Raw genomic sequence first — 10,340 nt, 5'->3', positions numbered from 1 at the left:
GATCTCTTTTTTTTATCTGAAGTTCAGGGAGGTATGAATAAGTAGTTTGAGACTTTCTCTTTAATTGTAACCAAATGCTATCTTCTGAGGGGTTGAGGATTACCGTAAAGGTGTTCTCAGCTTTTCAGGGATTGTTGCTGTTCTTGAAATAAAAATATTTTGCATACTGCCTATTCAATATAAAATCTGAAAGACTCATAATCTCTAACTTAACAGCATCTTTATTAGGTATCTTTGTTATCATGAATCCATATATTCCTGTTCAGATGAGAAATTAGGACATAGAACTAACGCTACAGAGCAACATGAGCTCTGCATCACCTATAGCTGGACCACCTGCCTGCTAGAGGAACCTGGCAGTATGAGCCAGGCACTGAACATCTTTTTCTCAGTGCATATGAAGCACCTTGCAATGAGCACCATGCAGAAGCACAGTGCAGAACACTGTGCCGAGCAGCAAATTCCATGTGGCACTCGTGCATAACACATCTTAAAATTTTGCCCCTCATCAAGACTCAAGCATTTGGCTAGTGTAGAACTCCTGTATTTCAGCCTGGGAAATCTGTGCAGCGTATGTGCACTCCACTCTACACTTCAGGAAGCAACACGTCCTGTTGCACATGCAGCATTTCATTGCTCTGCATATTCACAGTAAATCTGACTTACAGAGGCTTTTCTGTGCGTGTTCCCAGCGACTGGGCAGCACATGGGCAGTAGGTCCATTAGACAATCCCCAGAAGCATAAGTCTTACTGTGCAGGCATGCAGTGACTTCATCACATGTGCGTAATAAATATGATGCTCTCTGAAAGTGTTGGCCTGACTGTGAGGGTTCTTGCAGTCTTGTGGTTACCACCACTGTATACAACCTGCTTGTAGATCATTCTGGGCAGAGCACCTGACCTGCTGCAGCTCCCAAATATCTTGAAGTCATAACAAATGTATAAATTTATCAGCATTTGCCCAAACAATGTTTCTGGGATGAAAAAGGGATTGTGTTCAGGAAATCCAGCTGTTTGGTAGCCTTAAGTCTACAAAGCCTAAGTTTACCAAGGTGTCCCTGAAGCTCACAGTCTTCTCTTGAGTGCTGGCATCTGCACCTCTTTCTTCACCCTGGAATAAATGACCCTTTATCTCCATCTCCATGGTCCAAACCCCACCTCAGCTAGTGAAGGAGGCTGTTTCTTTCCTAGTCTGGGCGACATTTCTGAAAAATATGTGATTTAATAAAGTCAGCAGAGGGATTGGCAACAATTACATTCAAAAAAATATCTCCAGTGCTTGTTCAGAGCTCTGATTAATTATAAACTAAGAACTATTTCCAGGATGACAAATACTGGCTTGAGGATTTAAGCACCTATATTTTGGCTTGCCCAAAATGACACACCTTGCCAAAACAGCAGAGAACCTCTGGAGCAGAACTGGAGCATCCCAAGCCACTAATGTTGTTGCCACATCATGGATGCAATAGGTGATGCACAATTTTCTAGTCAAGCCTATGAACATAGGCAGAGTGATGGGGAAGTTCTCAAGAAAGCTCTGCTTTCCAGTCTGATCTCTTCTTCACAGAGGCAGGCAGCCCTCAGCACCGTGTGCAGTAGCATGCAGTAGAGCAATGGGGTAGTCAGTGAGTTGGTGTCTTTTTCATCCTGTCTCCTGCATGCACTAAACTATTTGCTAGGAGACTTTTAATGCTATTTTTATTTCTAAAGGTACACATATTAGGGGGTTAGATCTGAATTAGAAAAACCAGAAGAAAATTTCCTGTATTGGACCTGGTGAATCCACCTTTCTGATGGACTTTGTAGCTGTGAGAAGAGTTGCAGTCAGTGGTTTTATCTGCAGTATCTGGAGGTCATTGAATAACTTTGTGCCACTCCACAGGAAGCCAACAAAGATGTGCAGGGTAGGTAGGAGGTACTACAGCTTGGTGGAGAGACCTGCTACAGCGCTCTGTTACCATTCTGAAGTTCTGCACACATTCACATCTCCGTGCTCAGCCTTGTAGTACTGTTTTACTTTATATAGGAGACAGCAAAGATGCATGTAATTGAAGTGAGACCACCTTCCACCAAGATGAGGAAGCCACAAGAAATGTTAAATGCTGTTACAGCTATATGAAAGTGTCAAGGAGAAGGCAAGACCATTATTAGCATGTATTTTTATTTTCTATTTAATTTCATTTAATTTTTTATTTTTATTACTTTTTTAATTCTTTAAGAAAACCTCTCAGAAATTTTTAGTACCTGATTATATTACAACTATGTGTTACATGCATGCTCTTGACAACTTTTCTTGTGTAACTCTGCATGCTACACCTTTTTACAATATCTCCAGAAAAGACCAGAAGAAGTGACCTAACATGGGGTCAAGTTCTGTTCTCAAATGCACTCTATCTTTCTCTGATTTCGGTGGGATTTAAGGATGTGACAGGAGGGCAAAAAAAATGCCTAAGAACAAGTTTTCTGCTTTGTCACTATTTTTGAAGAACTGGAAAGCTTCCAGAGAGTGTCATTCCAATTTTTCTGGCAAATTTTTCACTAGGGTTTTCAGTAGGAAGATATCTTATATGACGACTTTTTTTTAATGGCTCTGGGACTACTCCAAGCCAAAAGCAGCAGCTATGGTGCTGATTGATCCAAGAAATGAGGAGTTACACCACTGGGATTGGAAAGGGATCACAGAATCAGTAGCAGTGGTGACTTTTTGATTTCATCACTGATAGCAGTTTCAGGGTATCATCAAAAACAGAACTGATACAGTTTACAGCAAGAGGAAAACAGACTTCAAATAGCAAATGGTGCAAAGTACCTGCCATTCAGCTGGAACACAAGTAATCAGGTGGAGTACATAGAATAGGGTCTCAGTGCCCCATGGCATGTGCAGACATGAGCAGGCATAGCCAATACACTCCTGCTGGGCACCTCCCCGGCAGGAGCAGTTCAAGCCTTACCTTTACCTCTTCAGTCACTTCCCCCACTTCTTCCAGTTTTAACACTATATCGTCCTCTCATATTCCAGATCTTATCTATTTTTTGTCCTGTCCTTTCCCTGTAGTACTTTTCCCTCTTCATTCAGTCTGTTCTTCTGTCTTTGCTCTTTTCTTTCCATGTTTTTATTTCCCATTCTTTTTTTGACTCAGTTTCTATCTCTAACTCTCTCTTCAAAGTCTGTAATCTCACTACCACTCAATAAATCTATTGTTTTCTGCTCCTTTTAGGTTACACTTTCATTATTAGTTTGGTTTTAACCAAAATCCTTAATTTATCTCTTCTTTAGGTCACATTTTTTAAATTCTAAATCATCATATTCTGCCCAGTTCCAAATGCAACCTTCTTCTCTACTGTCATGGTATCTGTTCACCTGATGATGTCTCACTCACAACCTGCTCTGCTATTCCATGCCCTCAGTTCTTAAAATAAAGGAAATAGCACACCATGATAAGTTTCCACACAAAATTTCAAAATGCTACCAAGTCTTCTGCAGTTTTCTTCTGTATCAGTTGGCTACATTTTCTAACCAGCTGGTGGACAAGAACTATTATTGTTCAAGAAGTGTAGGACAAAGGCAAGTTTGATTCTTGGAATTCATTGGGAATCCTACCTGTTCTTTATCTAGAATTGAAGGCTTTTGATTATCTCAGGTATTTGCTGTTAAAAATATCTTCATTCTGGAAAAATCGTTCTGTTGCAACATCAGCTGTGGATAGGGAAATACCAGTATTATTCTGACCAGATTGTATAAACTTGGGAAAACAAAACTTAGAAGTATAAATCTGCTTGCAACATTATCTATAAACACATTGCAAGTCTGCAGCTTTTCAGTTGCATATATTTAAGTTTAGGATAAGAAAAACACCTGTTCATCCACTTGGTGTTTTGGAGTCCTTCCTTAACAGAGTCATGTAAAGGGTTGATTCTAATGGTTCAGTCTATCTGCCAGTAACAATGTGACATGAATTCACAGAAATGTTACAAGAAATCAGGTAGCTGAACCCCTACTCTGGTAGATTCTTGACTGCAATGCTTACTTTTTTAAAAAAAATTCAGCAGATCAGATATATTTGACCGTCTCCCACAAAACCCATGTCTTGTAGGTGAAAATTGTTTATCTACCTATACCATGTTCAATCATGAAACCTTACCCTTTCTCTGCTGCTTCTCTTCTGATATCAAATAATCACCTTGGATTGTCATACATCTGCTCTAAAACTAGCAGTATGGGCACAGATTGCTCGTCTTTCCTAGACTTGCAATCTGACAAGAAATTCTTAGATGTGTAAGGAAGCCCTTGCTTCTTGCACAACTATCAGTTGATTTTTTTTATTTTTTTCTTTTGCACTCCAGCAGAGCATAATTTTTGCACTTCTCAGGTCAAAGCCTGATCAAGAATTAAAATTCACAGTTCTTTTTGCAAATAGTGATGACAATTTTGTGCATTCAGACTGCTGGTTAGAAATGCGAGGCCCAGATTTGCCCAGATAGAAGATATGACTTTTTACAGGGGAATGTGAATTTGATGTTAATTTATGCTGCTTAAAAATATGATGAGCAATGTAAGCATGCATGAATGATACTTTTCCTCCTTAATGATATAGAAGGTTAAAGTGTAAACTATATAGAATAGGAAAGTGTAACTGGATGATGATTTCACAACAACTATAAAGATGTTTTGTATCTAGAAAAGCATGTCATGAATAACTGCAGAAGCTGCTTCCAGTAAGAAGATTAAGTAAATACTAGACTAATAAGAAAGTAATTGCCTAATTGCAGACCAAAAATCAGTCGTAAGTTACAAATAATAGTTCTCTGCTTGTAAATGCCTATCTTCTTTTTCTTTTTCATGCAATAGCAGACTACTCAGAGGGAATAACAAGCCTTTGAAATTTGAGGAAGAATGAGGAGAGGCTAGTATTAGGTTGGGATGCATACCCGAGTCTTCTGTGTCTGCCAGATGGATTTCTGAGGGTAGGCCCTTCAGCAGAGAGGAAGACTGGACTCATTGATACAGGCTTTTTTTCCTGCTGAAGAAGCCTGTACACATGCTGTTACAGTCAATCCACCAACCAAACTTGACATAAGTTGGTAGGGACTTGGACTAGCAACACAGAAATGAAAGGCTCCGTTCTCTATTCATGGTCTCATAAACTGTTAACTCCCACTTGAATGGCTCCATTAGATTCCCATTGTAAGGTCTTCAGCTTTCTTTTGGTCTTTTCCCTTCACTTTATCCCACTGTTTGTGCACGATAGCATTTTGGACATGTAGTATTTTAAACTGAAAGGTCTCTTCAACTGGAAATTTAAATAGATTGTACTGCATGAAAATGAAAATATCTTACAGCGTGCACGTGTTGTGTGCTATGGGCAGTGCAGTGTCTGTCTGAATCCCAGCTGTTACTAATGATTTGTATGGAGACTAAGTAAAAGAAAAAATATTTAGGAAAATATTTCTTAGTTCTTATAAGATTGATTCTTTGGTAGGCAACTTTCTTAGTTTATGAAGTAATTTAGAAAGTGATGTGTTGTAAATTACAAAGTACATAACACTCAGGGTAAGGGCAGTTTTGTTATTATGACTGCCCAAGATCTGATAAACTATTATATCTGCCTTTATAAACACTTTATTAAATATCACACTACCACAAACCCAAGAATGTTGTATAAAAGCAACTTGAGCAATTTGACAACTAGTTTTTGTCATAAAAAAAGAAATATTCTCTTGATTAGTTTCTATGAAGCATAATATCTCTAAAATAAACAAGATAATCCTTGTGTAAACAGCACAGGGTACATGGAGAGCAAAAATGGATAGAGGCACAAAGAACATTCTTGGCTTTAAAACCCGAAAGCAAATTTCTGCTTCATTTAATCTAGTGTAATAATAGTTTTTATTACAGTGGTTTTAAGTCACTGAAAAAACTTTTTTTTTTTATCTATTGTCCTAGGTAACATCCCCTGAACTGCGATGGATCTTCGTGTTCTTGTGCCCCTTCAGACCTATCTCTAGATTTCAACAGTGAAGTTCTACCTGGACACTCTTGTTCTGTTCTTCATATATCAAGGAAACAAAATGTGGTTCGTCTGTCCTCAGAGTAAGAGTTTAACCTATAGCCCACTGGCATAACTTCTTACTCCAGACAAGAAAAGTAACTAGTATTTCACAGCCATAACCATAAGAAACCCATTTGTCTCATAATCAGCTGTTTCCCTTCTATAAACATTTCCGTCAACTTAGATATAGAGAATGAATTTTCTTTTCTTTTTCTCATTATTTTAATCTCCAGCTTTAAAGGCACAAATAGTTTAGATTTCTACAGTCACCAACATCTGAAGCACTCTGTGTGAATGTTACTCAGTGAAACTCCATATGGACAGATAGAATGAAGACACCTGCCTCCACAAAGACCACGATCCATGAGAATCACAAGGAAGCAGCATAAGACATTTTTCAAGAGCTGAATGGTTCACAAATATTGCTAATCCTGCCATATCCCAATGTGTCTTTTGAACTAGAACACTGGCTAACTAACATGGTTAAGATGTAAATACTGAGAGGAAATGTTTAGATCTTGAGTTGGGGGTTTTTTTCAGATTCCTATATATACGTATACATGTATGTGTAGGTGTGTTTATCAACTCATATAGGATATAAACAATATTAGAACCTAAAGTCCTGGTTTCATCTTGTTTATAACTTCATAGTATCCATCCTAAAAATATTAAATTTCCTGTTAACAGCAACTATGGGAAGGTGTAGTGGCAATCAGGATTTTAAATGGCCTGGAGATCTTGCAGGCCACTAAGAGAGGATCTGTCTCCATATTCTTTTAGCTACAATCCACAGGAAGTATCAATTCTCACAACGTAGAAAAGTATTTGAATTATTTGTTATTATATATTGATATATAATAACTATTAATATTATATGTTAAATATTGAATATTGGCTATTATAATCCTCTCTAAAAGATAGATAGACATCGAGTTACTTGGTGGTATTTTGCTTAGTTTACAGTAATGGATATTTTGTCAAGGTCTCCATTTATACATCATTTCTGATACACCCAGATTTACCCAGTGGCAGATTTATAAGGAGTTGGAGTAAGAAAGGGACATTAAGTTCTATCTTTCCAGGTAACATTGTGCACAGTCACATGTCACATAGTACTTTCTTAGTCATGCACCACCTACGTGTAGTTTAGGGAAGCGTCCTCCCCGCATTATCTTCCATTTTAATTTATTCCCGCATCTGCAGAATCGATACTTACCTTTTGCAGCTTCTGGGGTTTTTCTCTATTTAGGGTCAGCCCGACTGCCAACAGCAACAAAATATCTCACGGAAACACCACAGCATTCAATGCAACTCCATATTTGATGTTCATTGCACTTATGTCATTAGCACATTAGCAATCAATGTGCTATGTGGTAGTCAGTGTTTACTCATTCTTAAACAGGCATGCCCAGTTTAGCTTCAATGTAGCTTCAAAGCTAACACAAGAATCAAAGATTTTCACAATGATTTTTAAGGGGCGTGCAAAAGGGAGAAGTTTTCTCTTCCCTGACTTTGCAGAGGAATTTCTTACCTCTAATCAGGATTAGGTGATAGCATCAGAAACACAAGCAGCTGGGGTTCCATTCACTGATCTCCTCAGCTGCAAAACTGTGTCAGTGAACTGATAACAGAAAAGCACTTAAAAGCCTATCGTAGGCACCAACGCATCTTCTCAGGAGCTGTCTTGGTGAGACGAGGGCAAACTTTGCCCAGTATGCAGGGCCTGATGGTCACAGAGCAGTGTGCAATAGGACTCCCATTACCTACAGAGGTATTAGAAAAGTGTTCCCAGATGAAAGCCTTTATCCAATTTCAATTGTCCATTGAACAACAACAACATTAAGGGCAGCATTGTTCCATTTGCTACTGTGTCAAACAATGCAACGACTGTTTAGGATCACATTTTTTTCCTGAGTAGCTGAAATTACCGTGGGAGTAGAGAAGCATTTACATCCAGAAAACTTCATTCTTTAAAGCAGATGTTTTTAATTTTAATAACATCAGGCTACAGAAATGAATATCTGAAATATTTTGATTGCTGTGTGCATGTTGCTGTTTAGGAATAACACTCCATCATGGTGGGTTTACAGAAAAATTCAGGAGCCACAAGGAGAAATAAACTACTACTAACTGTGCTACCAAGAACAATGCTGCATTTTTTTTCTTTGAAAGCCACTTTAAGTGCCCTCCTTTGCAGAAGAACGTCATTTTCTGCACTGTAGATGTGCCATATTACAGACCCGTAGATCCATACTTGGAAGACTGCACATGTAAAATTGTTCGTAGTGTGTGTCTTTACTTTTCCACACATGCAACCCAGATGTCTGCAACGCACATATCACAAAAAAAATGGGTATGTACAGTTTTTACAAGCTAGGACATATCTTTATGAATAGTACACAAATGGAATCAGAAGCCCCTTGTGGATTCCTGGGTATGGAGGACATACCCTGGCCTCCAGGTAAGCAAAAATGAATGTGTATACAGTATTCACTTTTCCTAGTGCTCTGTCTGTATAGCAGACTGCAGTGCAGTGTAAAAGTCCTTGAAGTGACTGCAAAAAAGTGCTTGCAGTCCTTTAGTGCAACAGAATGGAGCTCAGACCAGGCTACTTTGCCCTGTGAGAAACAGTAAAATCAGCCTGCGCTGTGCTCTGCCTCCCTGTGCAAGACTGGCAGTGGTATATGAGCTAGCTTGACTATGTACAATTTTTTTCCACCAAAAGTAGGCACATGCAAAAATTCAAGTCATAGAAATAGGTGCCACTCTGATGAGCAGTTGTTTTAAGCAGCTCAACTTGTACTCGTGAAGTCTGGTTTTGCAAGTTTTTGTGATCTTTCTTTTTCCCATAGATGTGTTTTGTAGGTGTTATTCCACATGCAATTTGGATTGAGATATCTGAACTGATCATTCTATAACATTTCCTAAAAAAATCAAGGCCTTGAATCCATTTATCTGCTCTACTTAAAAAAAAAAAAAAAAAAAAAAAAAAAAAGCACATAGGAAAAAAAGCAGTGTGACTTTCATTTAGCAGCACTGTGACTTTCATTTAGCAGCACATGAGAAAAAAAATTAACTAAAGGGACTTATTTTAAAAGAATATGTTTAACTGCATACACTGAATCTGCATTCTGCTTTCATAGCTGCTAGAAAGTGACCAGTCCCTGAAAGCACCATACTGCATGCATGTGTGTGTGCTGAGATAGGAAAAGCTCTGCACTGTGAGATAAGTGAAGCAAGTGTTTCAAAATCTCCACTTCCAAATCACTGCAGCCCAGCAGCAGACCACCAGACCTACCAGCTATTCCCTGCTCTCTAGGTGACCTAAACCTGGATTTGGGTGCTCAGGGTAAGCAATATCAGGACTTGGTCATAAGAAAGAACAGAAAAAAAGGTGTGGAAATAGATAAAAAAATGTGCCATAGATGCAAATATGCTTGCATTGAATGAAATAATATCAGGATGTATAAATGTTTTTTTACGGTGGAATATGACTCTGAAAAAACATCCAGGATTTAAATCTTTAGAGGGATTTATATGCAGAACCTGCACTTACTTCAAGGAGCATTAGCCCCTTTGCCACTTGGAAATCCTTCCCCTGAACTACCTATCTTCATGCTAGCATGTGAATCATTTCTCTAAAAAAAAAAAAAAAAAAAATTATCCCTATGAAATTAAAGTATTTTATCTCTATGGATGCATAAATTATCTCAAATCTCAATAATATTGGAGTACCTAGAAAGAAAACACCCTAATGATATGGAAGGTGGAGCACTGCTTCTGACTGAAAGATTTGTATATCAGTAAACTATGAAAGGGTAGTGCCAGCAGCACCATAAATAATCGAAGAGTGTCCCTGATATCCCTGCAGTGGTCAGATGTGAACTCTTGTGCCAGCCTTGCTATCATGGAGGTCACAGAGAATTTTATCACTGAACTGAGGGGGACAGAGTTGGATTTCTACCATCCAGAGGGGCTGGAAGGGGGAATATGTGGTCTTCTTTTCTACGTAGGTATCTTTAGATGTACCTGCAAAATAGTTGAGTCATAAACCCGTTGAATCTTTGTGTTTTGCTGCTAAAGAGAATCCATAAAAATAGATTTATTGTCATATTTCCCTTTTGTGTTGTACTGTTCCCTTCTATCATAAAATATTCTCGATGGTTTATAGCAAAGCAAATACAGCAGCTTAGTTCATAAACGCCAAATTCCCCTCTGTTACATCCCGGATTTCAGACATAATCGAATTAGCTCCTATTTGTGTTGATACTGCTGTCCCGAGCCGCAGT

The sequence above is a fragment of the Pseudopipra pipra genome, chromosome 4 (assembly GCF_036250125.1).
Source record: "Pseudopipra pipra isolate bDixPip1 chromosome 4, bDixPip1.hap1, whole genome shotgun sequence".
Classification (NCBI taxonomy): domain Eukaryota; kingdom Metazoa; phylum Chordata; class Aves; order Passeriformes; family Pipridae; genus Pseudopipra; species Pseudopipra pipra.
Note: the sequence above shows the minus strand (reverse complement) of the source record.